The sequence below is a fragment of the Chaetodon trifascialis genome, chromosome 5 (genome assembly GCF_039877785.1).
Source record: "Chaetodon trifascialis isolate fChaTrf1 chromosome 5, fChaTrf1.hap1, whole genome shotgun sequence".
Taxonomy (NCBI): Eukaryota; Metazoa; Chordata; class Actinopteri; order Chaetodontiformes; family Chaetodontidae; genus Chaetodon; species Chaetodon trifascialis.
The window spans coordinates 3,698,194-3,719,232 of record NC_092060.1 but is presented as its reverse complement, the minus strand read 5'-3'; the positions used below and the strand labels follow the sequence as shown (position 1 = coordinate 3,719,232).

At 40.0% G+C, this 21,039-nt stretch overlaps 1 protein-coding gene across 1 annotated transcript in view; it reads left to right on the top strand.

Moving 5' to 3' along the window:
- Positions 1-1,677: 1,677 nt before the first annotated feature.
- The window catches only part of LOC139331765 (putative nuclease HARBI1), a gene marked incomplete at its 3' end in the record, with an annotated part of 28,808 nt that continues 9,446 nt past the window's right edge, over positions 1,678-21,039 (top strand). The window contains exon 1 of the mRNA XM_070963390.1: positions 1,678-1,896. The remainder of the gene's footprint in view (positions 1,897-21,039) is intronic.

Below are 21,039 nucleotides of genomic sequence, written 5' to 3'. Positions count from 1 at the left end.
AATGTGGTCTTTGGGGGACATCTTTTTTACGTCCAAATGTGGTCCTTGTTGACGTTTTTTCTATGTCAAATTATTACTCATTTTAGACATTGATTTTATACTGTGTTGCTTCTAGTTTCTATGCATAACTGTAGTGCCATTGTAGAAGGTGGCATACTGTTCCAGGTTATTTTCCTATTGCTTAATTTGAATCTATCACCAGCAGATGGTAACTGGAAATGCATAAAGGCATCCAGTTAAAACCTGCTGAGAAGCCAAATGAAGGTACAGTAAAATTAACAGGTACAGGAAACTGTTTCCTACCTTGTGGACTTAAGACTACAGTCAGGTTAACAATAAATCACAATCCAATCCTTTTTTCTTTTTTTTTTACAATTTTTATTGTAAAAACCGTGTGGCTGCAGGTTTTTCCTCCAACCAATCAAGAGCACACAGTCTGACCAATCAGCTGTCTGAAGACTGAGATCAGCTAATGAAATGAGTCAAGTCTGGTGTGCTGCTGCTTGGTTGGAAAGAAAACCTTCAGCCACTCGGCCCTTTGTGGAATGAGTTTGACACGCCTGCTTTAAATGGTATTGCAAAGATATAAACACAGAAAGCCCGCCCCTCCAATCCTTTAACATTTGCACAACATGCTTTAAATGCTATTGCAAAGATACAAACATAGCAGAACATGAAAGCCGGGAAGCCCGCATAGAACATGAATCAGCCTTGGGTCCCCCCCCCCCAATCCTTTGGCGCACATGCTTCAAATGGTCAGCAGCATGTTGCCATATGAGTTCCTCAGTTGCGTCATTATCAAACTTCATTACTCCATCTGCACAAGTAGAAAAAGACAAATGATAAGAAATATGCACAGACAACGCTAATTGTAACGACAATCAGTTTGAAGTAGATTAAAACGGCAAACGCTTTAAATGCATAAATGAACATATTAACTAGAAGCTCAATGGCTGACAACTTACCTGCAATTTATGCCTGTTGGAGGCGTCCACAATCCACAGCCAGCGCGCGTTTTGCTTTCACAATACTCTTCTTCTTCTTCTTCTTCTTCTTCTTCTTCTTCGGGTTTTATAGCGGCACAATACCTGGGCCGATGGGAGCGACTCTTGAGTTGCACGTTAATTGGAGTGACGCATGCCTCAGCCAATCAAAATGGCGTTGACCCTTCTTCTTTTTTTTTTTTTCCCTACACCTTACAGAATAACACTAGAAAAACAGGAAAATGTAAACAATCAAAATATTACTTATATTTGTTTTACCCTTTTAGGCCTAAGCATTGATCACTAAAATAATCATACGGCTACGAGTAACAACAACTTATTATTATTATTATTATTATTATTATTATTATTATTATTATTATTATTATTATTATTATCATCATCATTATTAGGCCTATACTACACTTGTCTTAGACGTCCTGAAAAGTGACCCATCCCGACGTCCCAACTCCATATGGACGTAAAAATTTAGTCATAATTAGACATCCAAATGTTCAACTGTATGTAGACGTCGAAATTGGGTCATAATTTAGACGTCCTGGGGCCCGTTTCACAAAGCAGGTTTAGTGAAAACTCTGAGTTTGTTAAGCCTGAAATGAAGGAAACTCAGAGTTTTCCGTTTCACAAAGGAAGGTAACTCAAACCAGAGGAGGAGGGGTAACTCTAGCCTGTTTCACAGAGAGAGGTAACTTAAACTCTCGGTCAGTTACCATGGTAACAGACTCTATGAACCTAACCTGGTCGGGACCAGGTTTTTCTCAATGAACCTCGAGTTTCTCTCTGTCTCCGCCCCCTGTCAGCCACACGTTTTTTGATTTCCTCATTCATTCAGTCAGCAGGCGAGTTTTGGTATAACGTAGTTCTGCCGTCTGTTATTTAAAAAAATCAGTCAGTCGGTCTATATGAGAAGTCCACTTTTTTTCCACTAACATGGCATGTCCTTTTGAGAACGATCCCGTGGATGAAGGTGCAGCATTACTGCGCAGCTAAATATTCGTCGGGAGATGGTTATCAGACCACGCATTATCTTTTTGAACGGTACCGTTTCACGTCACAGTCCATCATCTACACACACAACCTAATCCGTCCTTACATTTGCAACATTATCAGCCGTAGTCATGCTCTCACATCCCAGCAGATATTGTGTGTTGCGCTGCGCTTCTTTGCAAATGGGAGTTTTTTGTATAATATCAGAGATGCAGAGCACTTAAGCAAGGCAACTGTATGCAGGGCGGTCAGAAAAGTTTGCCTCGCCTTGAAACGGCTATTACCCATCTTTGTGGTTTTCCCTGGACATAAACCTGTCAGAGTCATCAAGGAGGAGTTCCACAGGATTGCAGATGAATGATGTAGATATCCAAATGAATTTTAAATTATATTCCATTAATGACATTGTGCTGCAACCTCAGACTGGGATTAGTAATTTTAATTTCCTTTAGGATTCCCCAGTGTGATTGGCTGCATAGATGGCACACACATCCCCATCACAGCTCCCTCACATAATGAAGCAGATTATGTGAATAGAAAGTCCATTCATAGCATAAATGTGCAGGTACATGTAGATTGACTACTGTTTCAAAATGTTAAAGACTGCATCATAATTCAACATCTGTCATTCTCTGCACTGTCAAGATCGTATGTGATGCTGCATACTTAATTTCCAATGTGGAGGCCAAGTGGTCTGGGTCTGTTCATGACTCAAGGATTTATCACGAGTCTAACCTGAGCAACAGACTGCAACGTGGTAAGCAGCCTAAAGATTTGCACAATATAATTCACCTGTCTCCCTCCTTTAATATACTCTGATGTGTCCCCTACACATTACAGGAGAGTTTGATGGCCTTCTGCTGGGTGACAGAGGTTACCCATGCCAACCCAGGCTGCTGACTTCTTACCCTGACCCTGAACCAGGCCCCCAAAAGAACTTCAACCGGGCTCACTGCAGGACAAGAGCCCGGGTGGAGATGACCATAGGCCTGCTGAAAGCCTGTTTCGAGTGCCTACATCACCTCAGGGTGACCCCTGAGAGGGCCTGTGATATTATTGTGGAATGTGTTCATGTGTTCATAATTCAATTCAATTCAATTCAATTCAATTCAATTCAATTCAATTCAATTCAATTCAATTCAATTCAATTCAATTCAATATACCTTTATTAGCCCCACAAGGGGAAATTCCAAACTACAGCAGCATCAGTAAGAAAAAATAGACGAGGTAGACAATCAGTAAGTATATACAAGTATAAATAAAAAAGTGTGATAGAAATAAGTGTCTCTAAATTAGAAATTGTGTTTGCAGACTGTTATGTACAGATACAGATAAATTATCAAGATGTACAGATACAGATAAATTATCAAGATGAAAATTATAAATTGTGTTTGCAGACTGTTATATACAGGATGTATTGTACAGATTATTGCCCCAGTAAAATTTTGCTCAGGTTCTTGAACAGATAATTTACAAATAAATTTCAGATAAATGCACAGATTACTTCACCAGTTGTTGCCCAGATTATTGCACATGTTATTCACAGATGATTTACAGATGAATTGTCAGATTACTTTGAGCAGTTCTTATTGTACAGTCTGACGGCTGCAGGAAGGAAAGACCTGCGATACCGCTCCTTCACACACTTTGGATGTATCATCCTGTCACTGATGGAGCTCCTCGGTGCAGTGAGTGTGTGTTGGAGGGGGTGGGAGTCATTGTCTGTCATGGAGGACAGCTTGGCTGTCATCCTCCTCTCCCCCACCTCCTCCACCTGTTCCAGAGGACATCCCAGGACAGAGCTGGCCTTTCTGATGAGTTTGTCCAGCCTCTTCCTGTCAGCTGCTGTGATGCTGCTCCCCCAGCAGACTACACCATAGAACAAGGCAGAGGCCACAACAGAGTCATAGAAGGTCTTCAGGAGTGCCCCCTGCACCCCAAAAGACCTCAGCCTCCTGAGCAGATAGAGTCTGCTCTGTCCTCTTTTGTAAAGTGCAGTGGTGTTATGAGTCCAGTCCAGTTTGTTGTTCAGATGAACACCCAGGTACTTATAAGATGTCATCATCTCAATGTCCCTTCCCTGGATGTTCACTGGTGATGGGGGAGAATGTGGACGCCGACGGAAGTCCACAACCAACTCCGTGGTTCTGCTGACACCAGTTCACAAAGTCCTAATAATCCTAAATCCTAAATATCCTAGTAATATTGCCACTATTAGAGGAGAGCGACACCCTGCCCTACAAATTGAAGACCCTGATGATGACCCCATCCACCTGCCAGCTATGCAGGACCGCAGAGCAGTCAGAGACACCATATGCCATAGTCTCTTCAGAGATTGAGTCACCATCATCACCATCACCATCACCATAACCACAGCAGTCAAATAAAGACACAATACACACTTGATTTGGTCTTCTTTATTTCCTACAAATAAAAGAGCTAGATTAGTTAATGTTCCAATAGTTAACATAATTAACATAATTCACCTGTGACCATGCACCCACCTCTAATTTGTGTTCCAGTATTTCAATTTCTAAATCTGCCTTCCAAATCTGGCGGTCCAAGTATTGCATTTCTTTGTTGGTTTTTTGGATTTTTTTCAGCAGGTGAATTTTATAAATCTCTTTTACTGGTAACACATAAGGAGGACATTAAATTATACAGTTGCACATGAATTCCACGGAATGAACCTCTGGTGTTTACTGAACATCCATCTCACTGTGTCAATCTGTGCTGTGGAAGTTGAGGGACTCTCCTGCTGCTGCCCAGCCATGCCCTGTGAAAAAGGATGACAGTGTGTTAATACTTCAGTGTAGGATAAATGTCACACTCTATATTCCACCAGAATGTTAAGAAATGTAAATGGGAAGAGAACTATCAGTAACATATCAAGATGTTACCTCTATAGGCCTTTCTGGATCCCCCTCTGTAAAGGCAGCAGACACAGTTTCCTCGTGCTCTTCAGCCTAGATGAGTGATATGTTTCAGTATACTTAAACGACCATTTGGCAAAATCTTTGGAGTATTGCCTACTTACAGTCACAAGGTTGTGGCATTAGATGGCTCCACCAGGCAGATAGCACCATCAGAATCTGTTGGGACAAAAAAAAAAAAAAGACATGAAAGGGAAATAAATATTTTTATGAATAGGCTTAAAAGAGATATATAGGCCTCGGCATATTACATTTTATAAAGGTACTTGTGTCTTGGGGGGTAAGCTCTGAAGATGAGCTCCCTCCAGGGATTCCCTCAGCCACTGGCCTTCCTAAATTCTGGCTTAGGGCCAGCTCCTCTGCCTCCGTTAGAGGTGGCGGTGCTGGGCCACCACCCGTTTTTGTGGGCATCTGCCTTCTTTCTGTTGGCTGAGCAGATGTCTGTGTTGGTTTAAATAGGCTTAATTATTTAACAGAATATGATATAGATGAGAAGACGTTTATGTGTGTGAAAACAGCATTATGTTGGGGATAAAACAACAGCCACTTAATATTTACTTTACAATGTAAAACATGATCAAAATGAGGTACCCCTATTTAATTATGCCGGGGTCTTACCTGTTTGAACAATGTTTTTATATTTCATCTTAAGCTGCTGCAAAGTGCGCTTCTCCCCCGTGGGATTGTACCTACATGAAATAAATTAATGAGCTACCATTCAAGCAGTTTTCCCCTGTAATATTATTGCGATTGCAATGGACTGCATTTAAACTTACGCATTGACCCGAGCAGCAATGTTCTCCCACGCCGTCTCTCTCTCTTTTGTGGCTGCAGCGGTGTTGCACTTTTTTCTAAAAACGTGTTCAAACTCGCCGTATGAGCGCATTAAGATTTCTAGCTCTAGTGTGGTAAAAAAAACCACAGCCCTCCTCTTCCCCGTTGCCATGGTGACTCGTCGAATCGGGGCTCCATTGATGTTGGCTTTTTGTAGTCGTGGTGCACGCGCTTAACTCTGAGTTAACTTACTCTGAGTTGATTGAACTAACCCAAATCACCTGTTCTGAAACCGGAAACTCTGAGTATCCTATCTCAGGTTAGATCAACTCGAGGTTCAGGATTATACTCGGAGTTTGTTGAACCTCCTTTGTGAAACGGGCCCCAAGTCTTCAACTTCATACAGACATCGAAATTGGGTCATAATAAGACGTCCAAATACCTAACCTATTTTGGACGTCGAGAATAGGTCCATTATTGGTCTTGGACGGACGGACGCAATATGGACATGATCTGGACGTCCATACAACGTCCAGTGTTTAAGGGGTTGATGCCAAAGCTTTAAATGGACAACTGCTAGGTTGATAGCCCACCAAATGACCCAATTACATTGGAGGTATCTGGTAATCATCAGGAGAAAATTATTTACTATCCCCAAACCCCTCTGGTCCTAGTGTAGGTAACTCCTGGTTTCAGACCCATAATCACCACACTGATTGGCCTGCAAGTAAAATCATCTCTTGGAAGAGGTGTATCATGACCTCACCACTGTGTTCAGTAAACATCGTGCTCTGTCTCTTCTGCCTCACTGTCCCTATGAATCTGCCATTGACCTCCAGCCTGTTTCACCTCTTCCCAACAGTCTGCTCTACAAACTCTCCTGAATGGAACATGATGCCATGGAGAAGTACATCCAGGAATCCCTCACGGCAGGAATAAGCTTCTTCTTTTGTTTGTTGACAAAAGCAATGGTAATGCTGATTGTGATCACCTTCACTGCATGAAAAGTCACATTTCCGTCAATTTCCGTCACTGTAAATTGCCGTGGAAGTTCTCTCTCAGCCACTGTGACCATGAGGTGTTAAAATGCAAATGTAAATGCTGCAAAGCTATACAAATGCAAATTGGGATTTTGTGTGTGTGTGTGTGTGTGTGTGTGTGTGTGTGTGTGTGTGTGTGTGTGTGTGTGTGTGTGTGTGTGTGTGTGTGTGTGTGTGTGTGTGTGTTCTGTGCCTACAGAATACAAAGATTTTTTTTTTTTTCATGAGGATTTAAAAGTGTGTTTAAATAATTTTATAGGTTACATACAGGATAAGTGTCCTGACTCTCAAAGGTCTTTAATTTTCCACTTAAATTTCTAAATCAAATTATGAAAATTAAAGCATCTACAGTTCTTGGACACTGGTCACAATTTTTCGCATTTTGCCACCACAACACCAGATGAACAATGCTTGTGTGATTAGCTTGCAAAATTCCAGCAGAGTAAGTCCACTGATGATTCTTTAAGTAGGAATAAAAAGGGAACACACCAAAGTAACTTTTCTTTTTTTTATTTTCGATGATGTCACTTTAGAAAATCAATTTAGAAAATCAAAGTACCTAACAAAATCACAGCATGTTTCTCATTTACGCAACAAAAATGGTCTTGCGAGAAATTCCGAGCGCGACCTCGCATATGATTGGACGCCTCCTCTGACGCAATGACGTCGGCAGAAAACGACCTCGGCGCGTCTGTGAATGCGAATCGAGCTTGGATTACAACAGTTACGTTTCGGGTCTTGCTAACCTTTAACTCTGTTCATACACTGGCCGAACGTCGTCTTCAGTTCATCCCAGAAGGCACTCCTCTGCGACGAGTGGACGGCCTGGCTGCGGAGTGACCATATCCAGAAAGTCCAAACAATTTAGAGAAGAAACTACTGAGCGTCTTCAGTGGATTGTCTCGGCTGCTAACGCAGCTGATCGCGCAGTTGGCGAGGAGAATGACCGTGATAAAAGTCAGACTGCTCGCTCTGGAGGAGCAGCCCCGACCGAACTGCAGCTGCGGAGACGGAGAGACGGGTGCGTAAGTTACGTAAGTAACGTTAGCATTTAGTACCACATTGTGCAGTTTTTAGGGCGCCAAACCTTTATTATTCTTATTGCACTACGTTCTGAATGTTTGGTAAAGGAAAAGGTGGGACGTCTGCACAAAAGTGACGGACACGACAGGCGATATGAACCTGAGCAGGGGTAAGTTAATAAAATACACAGGAAATATTCTGCAGAATATAAGTAAACGTAAACGTTGCATGACCTGTACTTTCTGTGTTTTACAGACTAAACTCGAAACGAAATGGTGACGTCATATTTGATGGCGACTTTAACCGGGAGTCCAGACATGGATGGTGTGGACAGCAGTCTTTTAAACCCTTTCTGTTGTTTCTTGTTGTTGTTTTTACTGAAGCCTGTCTTAATTATTTCAAACCAATATATATATTCTTCCAGCGACCTGTAAGACATATTATGAGATGGTGCAGAGGAGCTTCAGGTATGCCCAGGCAGCTCTTTCCGTTCAGGCAGCAACTGTGAAGATTTCAGCTCGCAGCAGACAAAGAAGGAAGCGGGTAAGAGTCCCATGAATGCTGCTTTATTTTCACAACAATGTAAAAATGGGCTGAATTTTATTTATTATCTGCATTGTTTTTGACAAACATGCTCACATATGTTATCATGTGTTATTGTTTCTTAGCAGTACTAATATTATATTAATACCTGTATTTACAGCTGCTGGAAGCAAGAAGGAGTGTCCTAGCTCTCCAAACTCTGCCAGACACTGCAAGATCGGCTGGAGAGCGACCCAAACTATGTGGCGACACACCGCAAGAGGCTTCGCATCGAGTCCCCTTCAAAGCGACAGGCGCCAACTCAGTATGACCCAGAGGCAGCAAAGAAGCATTTCCAAAGGCCTTAGACTCTTTTTCATGCACCATGGACCAGCGGCATGGCCCAACCCAGAGACTCTTATCAGTGAACCCCTCTGCACATTTCCTTGTTTTTTTTCCCCAGTAGTCACTGAATTTCCTTGGTTGATCCTTGTTAATGTGTGTGTCACGATTTCATTAAAGACTTTTTTTCAAAATGTTTCTGTCAACTGTGTTCTTTGTGTTCTACTGTGTGGTAGTGTAGAAGGTGGATCGCCAAATAAATCAATGAATCATCAATCAAATAAAATATATTTGTCATTTATATTGTATATATACATAAATATAACAATATGATAACTATTTTTAATATATTAATTTATCATATAATATATGAATTTAATATATATTTATTATTATTATTATTTGTGGCACACAGATGACCAATAGCAGCAGAGTTGTCATCCAATCACATGATCACTCACTCATGTAATTGGAGTTGCTATCCAATCACATGATGGTTTCCTTTTAAAATGCCTGTGGAATCATCCAATGGTTGTTTGTGAAGTCAGCAGGCCAGCCTGAGTGGATCAACGTCGGTAGCATTCATGTGCTAATGAGAGCTATTCGCACCTTCACGAAGGCGCGATTAACCACGCCCCCCGCCGACAGATGGTTCGTTTCCGACGATTTTCGGAGCCAGCGAAGTTCCCCGTAAACTTGCCATAAATCGCCGAAAATCAACAAACTTTGCAGGGATTTATGGGTCGAAAATGTGGTTTTTCATGCAGTGATTGTACTTACGTTTAAGGAAATATCTGAGCAGTTTTGTTATATAACATATAACAGAGGTGGAAGAAAATGAGAGACTTTCTTAGATTGACAAAAATTGACTGTAACATAACAGTTTTCTGACAAAGCTCTGGGATCAGCTGGCCATGTTACTGTTATAATGGTCATGGCGACTGGTCAGAATGTGTTGTGATTTATTTGTTTCTTCTAATACAATATCAAATCAGAAGAATGATTTAATTTGTTTAAATTTGACAACAATTTCTTAGAATTAACAATTTGGATGAAATAGGTCCTGTGATGTAGCCACTGATGTGGTCACATTGACCATCTTGCCTTCTCTATCGCTCTCCTCCCACTCTCTCTCTCTCTCTCTCTCTCTCTCTCTCTCTCTCTCTCTCTCACAAACACATTCACATGTGCAACGCGCTTGCTTGCTGTCTTTACATTTGTTGGTGTGGTTGCTTATATAGATGTCTATTGATGGAGGGACTATTGATTGTTGATCAGTATTTCTGAGGTCGAATAAACAATATGCTACATTTGAAGAGCAGTTGTCTGAACGTGAGTCTGTGAAATTGGGTTCAGGTTACGAGTGTTTTTATACGAGTATGAATCAAAAAGCTGTGAGTGCAAAGTCTTGAGAATACGACTCATTTTTCTACGACTACGAAGTCTTCACTGTGGATACGAATTCAATTTTACAGGTACGACTCAAAAAGTGCTGAAATTACGTCACTGAGGTCACAGTCGCAGGCTAGGGGAAAGTAATCGATAGGCGATTCCTCCAACTGCGCATGCCCCTGACGCAAACATGCAGGGTAACGCCACCATCCCCGAAGAGACTTCACAGGTAATGTCAATAATAACGTGCATAGCTATTATTGATTTCATAAAATCAAACCATTTTATACAATATGCATTTCTTGGACTCACATACTTATTTATTTAGCTTGCAATAAGCTAGCTTAATGCTATCGTTAATGTGTGCTTTGTGTAAAGTTAACACGGAAAGAGGGAGAAGGTTGATATGGAGAAATAAACCCGGACATGATGAATCATCCTGCTTATTGCACAGTTTACGAGTGAAATTATAAATTTGAGACAATAAGTTACTGGTTCACGTTAACTCATCTCAAATCTGGCTTGATTGTTAATGCTCTGGTCGAAAATTATGAGGACAGTGCATTTTTTGAGGGGTAACGTTATATGTTTCATAGCCATTTAGTGCTAACTAATTAGCACTGGCCCACTTCTAATCCCAGTAACGATAGCACTAAGCTAGCTTCATCAGCATGTAAATATCTTTATCTTGCAAGCTAAAGCAATAAGTATGTTAGTCCAAGAAATGTATATTATATAAAATGGTTCGATTTTATGAAATAAATAATGGCTATGCATGTTATTATTGACGCTACCTGTGCAGGGCTCTCAAGTTTTGAACTGAGTTCAGAGTGAGATTTGGCGGCGGCAGTGAGGGTTGGGGTGGGGATGGGGGTCTGATCTGATAAATGACACATAAATTGGTACAAATAAAAATATTTATTCAATTCAGCATTTCTTAGTGCAAGTGTGTGTGTAACCCCCCCCCTTCCCCATCCTGCTCAGTGCATAAAAAAAAACACAAAGTGGCTGCTGCTCTGGCTCCCAGGCAGGAGACCGCTCTCATTGTTCACTTCAAAGAGCGGCTCTATGAGCCGTTTCGTCCACGACCGACACATCACCACTTCCTCTACCTGTTACACAGTTTTATAAAATAGTGCCGCAACTTGGTGGGCATTATCCTGGTAATTTCTCTGTGTGAGAAATACAAGATATGGCGTGTGAGCATGTGAATGGGTTGAAGTGCGTGTGTCTCACTCCCAATGGGTGAGACTTTAGAGCTTTGCCAGTGAAGTCTCTTCGGGGCTGGCGGCGTTGCCCTGCATGTTTGCGTCTGGGGCATGCGCAGTTGGAGGAATCGCCGATCGATTACTTTCCCCTGCGACTTGACTGTGACCTCAGTGACGTCATTTCAGCACTTTTCGAGTTGTACCCGTAAACTGGAATTCGTATTCACAGTGAAGACTTCATAGTCGTAGAAAAGTCGTAGCACTCACAGCTTTTAGACTCATACTCATATAAAAACAATCGTAACCCGAACCCAATTTCACAGACTCACGTATATGACAGCGAAATTTGTGTAAAACAACTTTTATGACACACAAATTGTTAACTTTACAAATACGAAATTTAAATTATGGACACTAACCCTTTGACAGCGATCTTACACCATAGGTGCCCTGATTTTTTTTCTAATATATATTGATAATTTTGTTGATTAATACAGCTACTGATATCAATAATTATCCTTAACATCTGCTAATAATCAAACCTGCTCCTACCAGATCAACACACACAGAATGTATTGTTTAGGCTGATTAAACCAACCTTAAAATCTGGCATACTACAGCTTTAAATACAGTGACAATTTAGACAACATGAACCAAAGGCTTTTGTTTCAGTAGTGAGAAAGATAGTAAATACTCAAAAGTACTTATTCTTTGAAATGTACCATAAAACTGTTAAATGTATATTTAAATTCATTGGAATGTTTGCTTGTCTAGGACATCTAAATGATATTTCACTGAAAATGAGAAAGAAGATGGTTTGTTTGCACTTTGCATCAGCTTAAACTGTAACTCACTTGACCAGAGCCTGAAAATTGAACTTGGCTCTCACCACTTTCATATAGAGGAAAAAAAAAAGAAAAAAGAAAAAATCATTGAATTTCATAAAAGGTCATGAGAGTGCACACCTGCATGCACTTGGTAAAGGAGTTGCTCTGTTAAGTTTTTGTAAAATTATTAGAAGTTTACTGGTTGAATATCTAAGTGAATGATTCAAAATCCGCTCTTTTTCAGCAACAGAAAACAATTTTATGCTGACACATACTTTTTTCCTTTTCTTGTTAACATGGACTTCATATATTTATGTTATTTATTTTGATTATTTTAATGACGTAGATTTCATTTAGTGTGGGTACAGTATTTTTTTTTTTTTTTTTTTTTTTTTTTTTTCAATTTCATTAGGTGAGGCACTTTTAATTCCGTTGTTTATTAGGAAAGTTTCTACTTTCAGCAACCAAAAAAAAAGAAAAAAAAAGAAAAAGATTCCAAAACACTTTAGCGTCCGTCCTCATTGCTTTCTAATAGTTTTGAAGAGCATTAGGCCCCAGGCAAGCTGTAAAATCAAGGTGGTTCTGTAGCAGAACTGGCCTCTAACTGACCTTCTCTTCTCCTCTCTGCATTTCTCAGGACAAATGCAGTTGTAAAATGGACTAACTTTTAAGAATTATTTACCATCTGGAATGTCCACAGGTAGAGGTTATCTCAGAGAGAGACAGGATGTCTTGCTTAGAGACATCTTCTCTACACTCTCCTACGGAAGTGGGATTACCAATACCTTTATATCAAAGATTACTTTGCTCACAATGTTTGTCATGAGGATGCTAATGCTCCCTCATGATAGCCCCATAGGAGATACGGACAATAAAACTGGCCGGGGAACAAAGACCAGGCCTCAGAGGAATCCACAAACCAGATCAGGCTGATGGGTTGTAAATTAGACAGCCCTGAAACAAACTGTAGATCTGGGTACCTTGGTTTCTAGTAGACTAGGATAACTGGATCTCTATATTCGACTTAACTTTGGATGTTTTTACATTACTAAGCTCATAATCTGTATAATATCAATGCTTTTCCCGTGTTTGTAGCTTATAAAATGACAAAGCTGTGATTTTAACTTTCTTACAAAATTTGTCTGAGGTTCCACCATGGAGCCTTCCTGCCCTCTAAGGGTTCGTAGTGTTTAAAGTTCGTTGTGCTTATAAGATGTTTATTAAGGAGTAGTCATAATAGTGATAATCATTTCGGCAAATGTAGACTGCCTTTCTATTATTTTGTTGCTATGTTATGATAATTATCCCTTGAACAATCATATATATCTGCCAATGAGTATTAGAAATTGTTTTCTGACTATTCAAGATTCAAGAAGCTTTATTTATCCCGAGGGAAACTGCTGTGCAGCAGTTGCGATACAAAGTGGAGAAGTAGTACAAGAGGATAAATAAAACATGTAACTAAATGCAACAAAGTGCAAGGCACAATTAAAATAATAAAGCATGAATAAGGTGAAGAATAACGGAATGACTAAACACACTAAATGCAACACTGAATGCAACAAAAGACAGTTAACATAGGTATATATAATATGCAATAATACGCACTGTGACGGCAGTTGCATGAATTGAAATATAAATTGAAATATGAAAATTGAAATATAAATGAAATATAATAAGTACAGTTAAAACGTAGCAGCGTAATCAACAGTAGAATAAAATTAAGTGATGAAGTGATATGATGAGCAAGAATTAAAGTGAGTGAGTGATTGTTTAAAGTGATGACAGTGATAAAATATAGTAGTAGATAAAAATGAGAGATAAAAATAAAAATAAAATAAAATAAAAATAAATAAATAAAAATAATAATAAAAATGACTGTTGTCATACTACGATGTGTTAGAAATTGTTGTCTTGATTATTGTTGAAGATTGTTATCCACTCAAGATTTGCCTAATGCCTGTTAGGAACAGTGTTAAAATGCCATTGAAAATCATTCATTCAAAATATGCGTGATTGACCATAGTGAGAAGCAGATGAGCCCCCTAGTGTAAATCATTAGTTACTCCTCGCCTCAGAAGACGAAATTGCGGGTCCACAAACCATCCCACGTGAGGGCTGGCCTACTGATTAGGTACGCCACGGAGCGAGATTTAAGTGTCTGCAGTAGCAGCATGAATTCAGTGCGCGTTACTCAGTTAGTATAGTTGTCTTTTTGTTTCTTCTTGTGTAGTTGTCCTTTTTGTCTTCATGTTTTTGTTCCGTAGTTTTCGAAGTCTCTCGTACTGATTTCATTATTCAGAAGACGTACTTTTCTAGTTTACTCTCCGTGAAACTTTAATTTTACTCGCCACGCTAAGCCGCATGATTTGTTTTGTCTTTAGTCAAGTAATAATAATTTTGGAGACACTTTTCATCCGGCCATCTAACAGGTTATCAATCTTATTATTGTTAAATCTAAAGTCTTGCTTCGCGGTTACCAACCAAGCTAAAAAGCCCTGCAGCCTGCTGCTAACCCGCTGGTCTGGGTCAGATAACCATCCAAAGCCGTTCCTTGCCTGTCACTGACGCCGTCGAAATCCAGTTCCTGAATAATCACTGTCCAATATCAGCTCAGCCTTGGTGTGCCTGGGTTTTCCACCAGACTGCCGAGCAGACGAGCCACGGACGGACACTGGAAGCATCTTCGGCTAGTTTGGAGCAGGCCTGTACAGGAGCGTTGCTGACAAGTAGGCATGTATTAAGCGGGTTTGAATAAGAGTTGGTCCGTGAGATTACGATACTGTCAATTTATCCAGATTCTCTCAACTATTCGTTTAATCCCTTAACTTTACGTTCGCGTCCCTATTATCACCTTAAAACTACTTCTCACTATCACCAAACTTGTTTGCCATTGTGTTGCCATAAGTTTCTTTTGTGTTATGTCATATCACCTCATATCTTCTGTCGTACTATTCATGATACCTTATTCATTATCCATAATTGTGCTTAATAATTGAGATTTTGATTTACGTTCTGGTTAGACAGTGTCCTTTTGAGCTGAATACATACGATCCCTGTATCCAGAGTTTATACTTCAGATTATCAGACTGGTTTACTGTTAGTCCATTCGTTAGTATTTTATCAGCGTTATAGCAGTTAATTTCTGCAGTCCTTCTTAGCTGAGGAAGGTGGTGCCCCGATAGTTTATCAACGAATGCAACATCAAATTAAGTTAGTTCCCCTACAGTTCCAAATAAATATGCAAATCAGAACATTCACGACCATAGTAACCACCATTCATCACCACTAGAACAGACACTTTTGCAAAGCCGCATTCTTCATCATTCAACCTCTATTTAAAAGCTAAAAAGGACATTTGACATCGGACTAAGCCTAAGAATTGAAAAAAAAGAAAGAAAGAAAAGCTGGCAAAATTAACACTAATGCAGACATTGGTAAAAATCACCTGGAAGATCCATAGAAATTTTACCTAAAAACTGACCAGAAGGTCAGTCTTTACCAGGTGTGGCAATATGTGTAGGGTAAGTTCATCACTGTACAAAATTGTGTCACATTATGTGTTTGCTCTCAATGGGTGGTCAGGCTACTATTTGTCTATCCATTTGCCAACTGCAGATAAAGGGCAAAGTGCATCATACTGCAGAGGAGACTCAAGTCTCAGCCAAAGAGATTTCAAATCCAGTGAGAATGGCCAAAAACCAAAGGTTAACTGTGCGTTTAGGTTAGCTGGAAGCAATCAAGCAAAAAAATGTGCATTCACTCAATGTACAAATTATTTGTACCTCGGACATGATCTTGACGAATGTAGTGGCACGATGGCCTGGTTCAACACATGACTCATTCATCCTGACGCACAGTAGTGTAGGGAGCAGGCTGCAGGCAGACGCTGCGCGTGATGGCTGGCTCCTGGGTGAGTACATAAACACCATTATATAGATTCTACCCATTAAAGCCTGATGTATAATTACTCTTCTGTTATACCTTGCAGGTGACAGTGGCTACCCCCTAAAGTGCTGGCTCCTCACCCCCTTCACCAACCCGCAGAGCGCAGAGGAGGTGCGCTTCAATGTGGCACACTCTTGCGCACGCATTTTATTCGTGACGCCACAATTGTGACCACCAAACAAAATATCCTTTCTGGCCTCCACCTCACCCACAAGCACCTCGATTTCAGTCTCCATAAAATTTCTTTTTCTGCCATGATCGAACGTAAAATACCATTGATCAGCAGGCATATTTATATGCAAAGACTTTCATGAGGTACTTTGCATTGACCATTCATGGTAAAATGTGGGTGTGTCGGGGGCAGGATGTGAGGTGAATCCACCTCGCAATCTTCCAGGCAGAGTGTGATTTATAAAGGGAAAATTGCGTGCAGGTGTGAGTATGCACGGTTTTATAAATCCGAATATTTTTGGCGTATGCCATTTTCAGCTTTTGGGCATACGCATACTTTTAGTGTAGATTCTACGCAATGTTTTATAAATGAGGCCCCAGGTCCGTAGCCTTAACTTGCCCACCTGATAGAGACTTTGGAGTCTGCAATCTGCATATCAACCAGGCATCAGTGTGGAGGATGCAGTCATCCACCTGTTCCATCGATCTCTTTCTAATCTGGACCATACTGGAAGCATGGTGAGGGTCATGTTCTTCAGTTTCTCCAGTTCTTTCAACATGATGATGTGGGATGGGATGGGATGTGGAAGCTCAAAGAGGAACAGCAAATGACTGAATAAACCAGGACAGAGCCAGGAGAGCTACCCTCTGAAACCATCGAGGAGGTGGGTGAGAGGAGGATATTAGCAAGGCTGACATCGATCATGGACAACCCATCCCAACCACTGCATGAGACAGAGGGGGGCTTAAGCAGCTCCTTCAGTAGTAGATTGCTAGATCCAGTGTGTAAGAAAGAACGCTACCGCAGGTCCTTCTTCCCAACAGCTGTCACACTGTTCAACGCCAGCATCATGTAATGTAGCACTGTGCTGATGCTGTCTTTCCTAATTCTACATAATAAACTTACTTTTGCACAACTGTTATCAATGCACCATTTGAGCTTCCCACCCTGAGCATGACATCAGAGGAAAATGGCTGCTATACTGTAGTTTGTTGCACAGATTCATGCTGCCTTTTCAGTAACCATATGTTCCATAGAAGGTTGTCAAGTCTTTAAATGTCTAAAAGAAAGTTATTTTGAATGCCACCAAGAGCAGCAAGAAGAGGGGGCAAACAAGGAAGGAGAGCTACACTATCTAGGTGGATAAGGGACCGAAGCAGAATGTGCCTGGCAGAAGGGAGCCAGACACAAGGCCGGTGCTGGGGGAAGGAGACATAGTGTGAGCACACTGAAGATTTTCTGATGATCCACACACAATGTTGACAACCAAGGATGGAGTTGAATTGCAGCCATATGAAGCACAGCTATTACAGAGTCTCTGCCTGGCTTACTCAGGGGAAAGAGGCTGTGGAGGTCAAGCGGGGATCATTAAATTTTGCTGCAGCTGCTTATCCGCCCAGAGAGGAGAGATTGAGGTGAGGAAAAGAAAAAATGAAAATGAAAACCTAAAGCCCCAGGAAACCTCTTGTATATGATCGCAAGTGACATTTAATACGAACATGAACTGAATATTTCTGCTTATTAGAGGACATGCTTATGGTACTCTGACGTTGAAGAAAAATATAAAAATTCTCTTAATTTTTTCATCTGCATAATGTCAAGACGTGCATCTTTTTCATGCATCTAAGAGTCCATCAAGTTGTAAAGCCAATCACTTACTGTACTGACTCTTTTCAGCATTGGCTTTTCATAAAAGTACGTGACAGGGGAAAGGAGTCGGTGTGCTGACTGTAGTCAGTGAAAGTTGGTGATACTATTGTGAAACCATCATGTTCATACAGTGAAAGTCACAACTATATCTCACCCAAGTAATGCAATCTTTGCAAGAAATTATAGTCGCAAAACTGGTAAATAAAATGATTTGACTTAAATGTCTTCCCTACAACTTTATACTACAGATTAATTCATCCACAGACTATTTTTGTCATTGGTGCCACTAACCCATCCTACCTTAACAAGATACTTTAATTTCATAACAAGTTGCTTGGAGCCCCCGGCCACTAGGGGGGGCCCGGCCATTCATTTAAAACAACGATTATTGCTAGGCACTGGGCTTTCAGAGACCTCTGTTAGTCCCTAGACTTTACTTTGAGAACCAATAATCATTTTTTTCAGTATTCATCTTAAATGTCCCAGAAATTGTGCATTTATGTGTGCAAAAAACAAAATTTTGCACACATGCATGGGTGGGTTTGGGGCCCCAGAGCTTTCTTGCTTAAAGCCCCAAGAGACCCTAGCAATGCCACTGAATGTTAGTTAATGTTAGCAAACTTAGATACAGTGGATATTACTGTGTACCTGACATTATGGAGTCAGTTTTCTGACTTAATGATTATTCTTCACCTGTTATGCTCCATTTTAGCATTTAAGATTTGCATAGTCTCTTTGTAACTAATCATGTCACTCGTACACCTGAACGTACCTCGTAATCTCCCTGATTATATTGTTTTTTGCTTTGTTTTCTTTAAATCAATTGTCTGACTTTCACTCATGTTCTTCCAGCCCTTCATTTTCTTTATTTTACTTTTGTACTATACTACAATCCCAGTCCCATAAATATCTCAATTTTATGCCAGTGACACATTTCAAACAAGTTGGGCCAGGAGCAACAAAGACTGGCAAAGCTGTGGAATGCTTCAAAAACACCTGTTTGGAACATTCCACACACAAATTGGCTTCATAGCCTTGGGCTTCAAATCATCAGTGATGACAGTTCTAGCCCCCAGCTGCAACCCTAACATGCCTTTGCAAATTTACATTAAATCCACATAAATGGCCACATATACAGGATGAAGATGGAGCAATCAAATCTTATACATTTCACATCAATCATTCAGTCCCTGTACACTTCATTTTCATATATTCAATCAAACTTTACATTGAGCATTGCATTCAACCTCTGCTGTTACATAATTACATTTTTATTTATGCATGTACATTTAATTTATGCTTGTCTTGCCACCTTTGTCCATGGCACAGTTCCTATTTCCTTCATGCAGTCAATTTTTTCATTTCAAGTTTCATATCCCATTTCAAAAACTATTACAATTCCATTCCATAAACAGATTTTAGATTTTAGAATTTAAATGTAATCAATTCTGTGTTGGTGGTGGCAGCAATGTGCCTATCTGTTAAATCCAGAGATGAAGAAGAAATACATCGTCACTCCAGGAAGTGCAGAGTTCTGAGGTAAATTTGAAATTTCTAAAATCTATATTGAAAGAGCACCATCAAACAGTTACATAAAACATAACAAAACCGCTGAGACAACTACACAGTGCATAAATAATGATTCAAACATGATACATGGTGTTAGCGAAAATACAATACAATTTTTGCTGACAAAATGCATTTTAATTTTTTAATGCATGTTTAATGCAGAAACCCTTAATATGCTGTATTTTCTACAAATAAGAGGAATGTGCCATTTCTTTTGATTCATAGAAATAAACTTAACAATCGTATTACATGTATGCAGGCCAATCCAAAAAAGGACAAAAATGAAAGTATCTTACAATTTTAATCCTTTATTTTGAAACTAATAAATTTTGCACTGTGCACCAATGTAACTATTACACATTTCATGTGAGACTGGGCTGTGTTTGCATTACCTGTACTTACCGTATTTCCTCGTGCTTATAGGATCACTCCAGTCCCCCTGCTGCTTGCTTACTAAGCCCCTGAGCTTATCCTCATGCTCACACTCTCATATGCCTGTCCTGCTCAGCTCAACTTTACTATGTGCCATCCAGTTCTGCTCTGCCATTAGCCTGTCTACCTTCTCCTTTTTATTTCTCCTTTTTTTATATATGTATTAATTCCATTGTCTGTGTCTCAGTTTGGGAACATCTTTACAAATCGTAAAGAGTTTCAACCTGTTCTGAAAATGAAACGAATACAACATCAGAGAAGTTTTTAACTGAAATATGTGTTAATTCACAACATGTCCTTTCAGATGCAATAATAGTAATCTGTAAAATCAGGATTAGCACTAATCCAGTTCTATACATCTCCTACTTTGATAAGGAAATGAAGCTGTCCTGGAGCTTCACTGCTTAAATGACATTTCAAGTTCGTCTGGCAGCAGGAACACTGTTTCCTGACATGAAAATAATGAAATGTAGAGGAGGCTGATGCTCATAGGCAGAGCAGCTTGTTTAAAAGAGGAGTCTTGGCTAAGCAATCTGAATGCCATTCACTTCTATTATTAGATATAGTGTAACCTACAGCAGTGTCCTTTACTTTACCTCCATCTGAATAGACTTCAAGCTCCTTATTGTTTGTTTGTTTTTCCCATTTTAAGGGAGCTTAATGTATTCTGAATGTTCGATACATATATACTGTAAACATGGTGTTTTTTTTATTATGTCAAGGTTTCTCAGTCTTTTCTGGTCTGTTAACCTAATGAAGGCACTGTAATTATTCTGACTATATTGCAAAGAGTTGTTGATCAAAGGTTTATTGTAGTGCTGTCAGGCGATTAAAAAAAATAATCTAATTAATTACAGGATTTGTAATTAATTAATCTAATTAATCGCATTTTAATCTCATATCTGCTAAAGGTCCCCAAATAAAGAATTTGAATTCTAGGACATTACAATTCACTGACATTCACATTACAGCTGGTGAATTCTTTTCATCACTGTAGTTCTCGACGGTAGCTGGAAATTAGAGTCAGATGATGCTGAAACGCCTCTTTTAGGCCCTCGTCTTCCACGATTGAAATCGGCCTGCAATCAGCAGCAACCCACTTTGTAATTGAGTTTGACAGTTTTTCTGTTGTGGCTTTGCTCATTCGTTTTCCTAAATCAGCAAGTGTGGGTTGGCGGAGTGAGCTCACGGTAGCACTAGCGGCACTAGCAGCAAC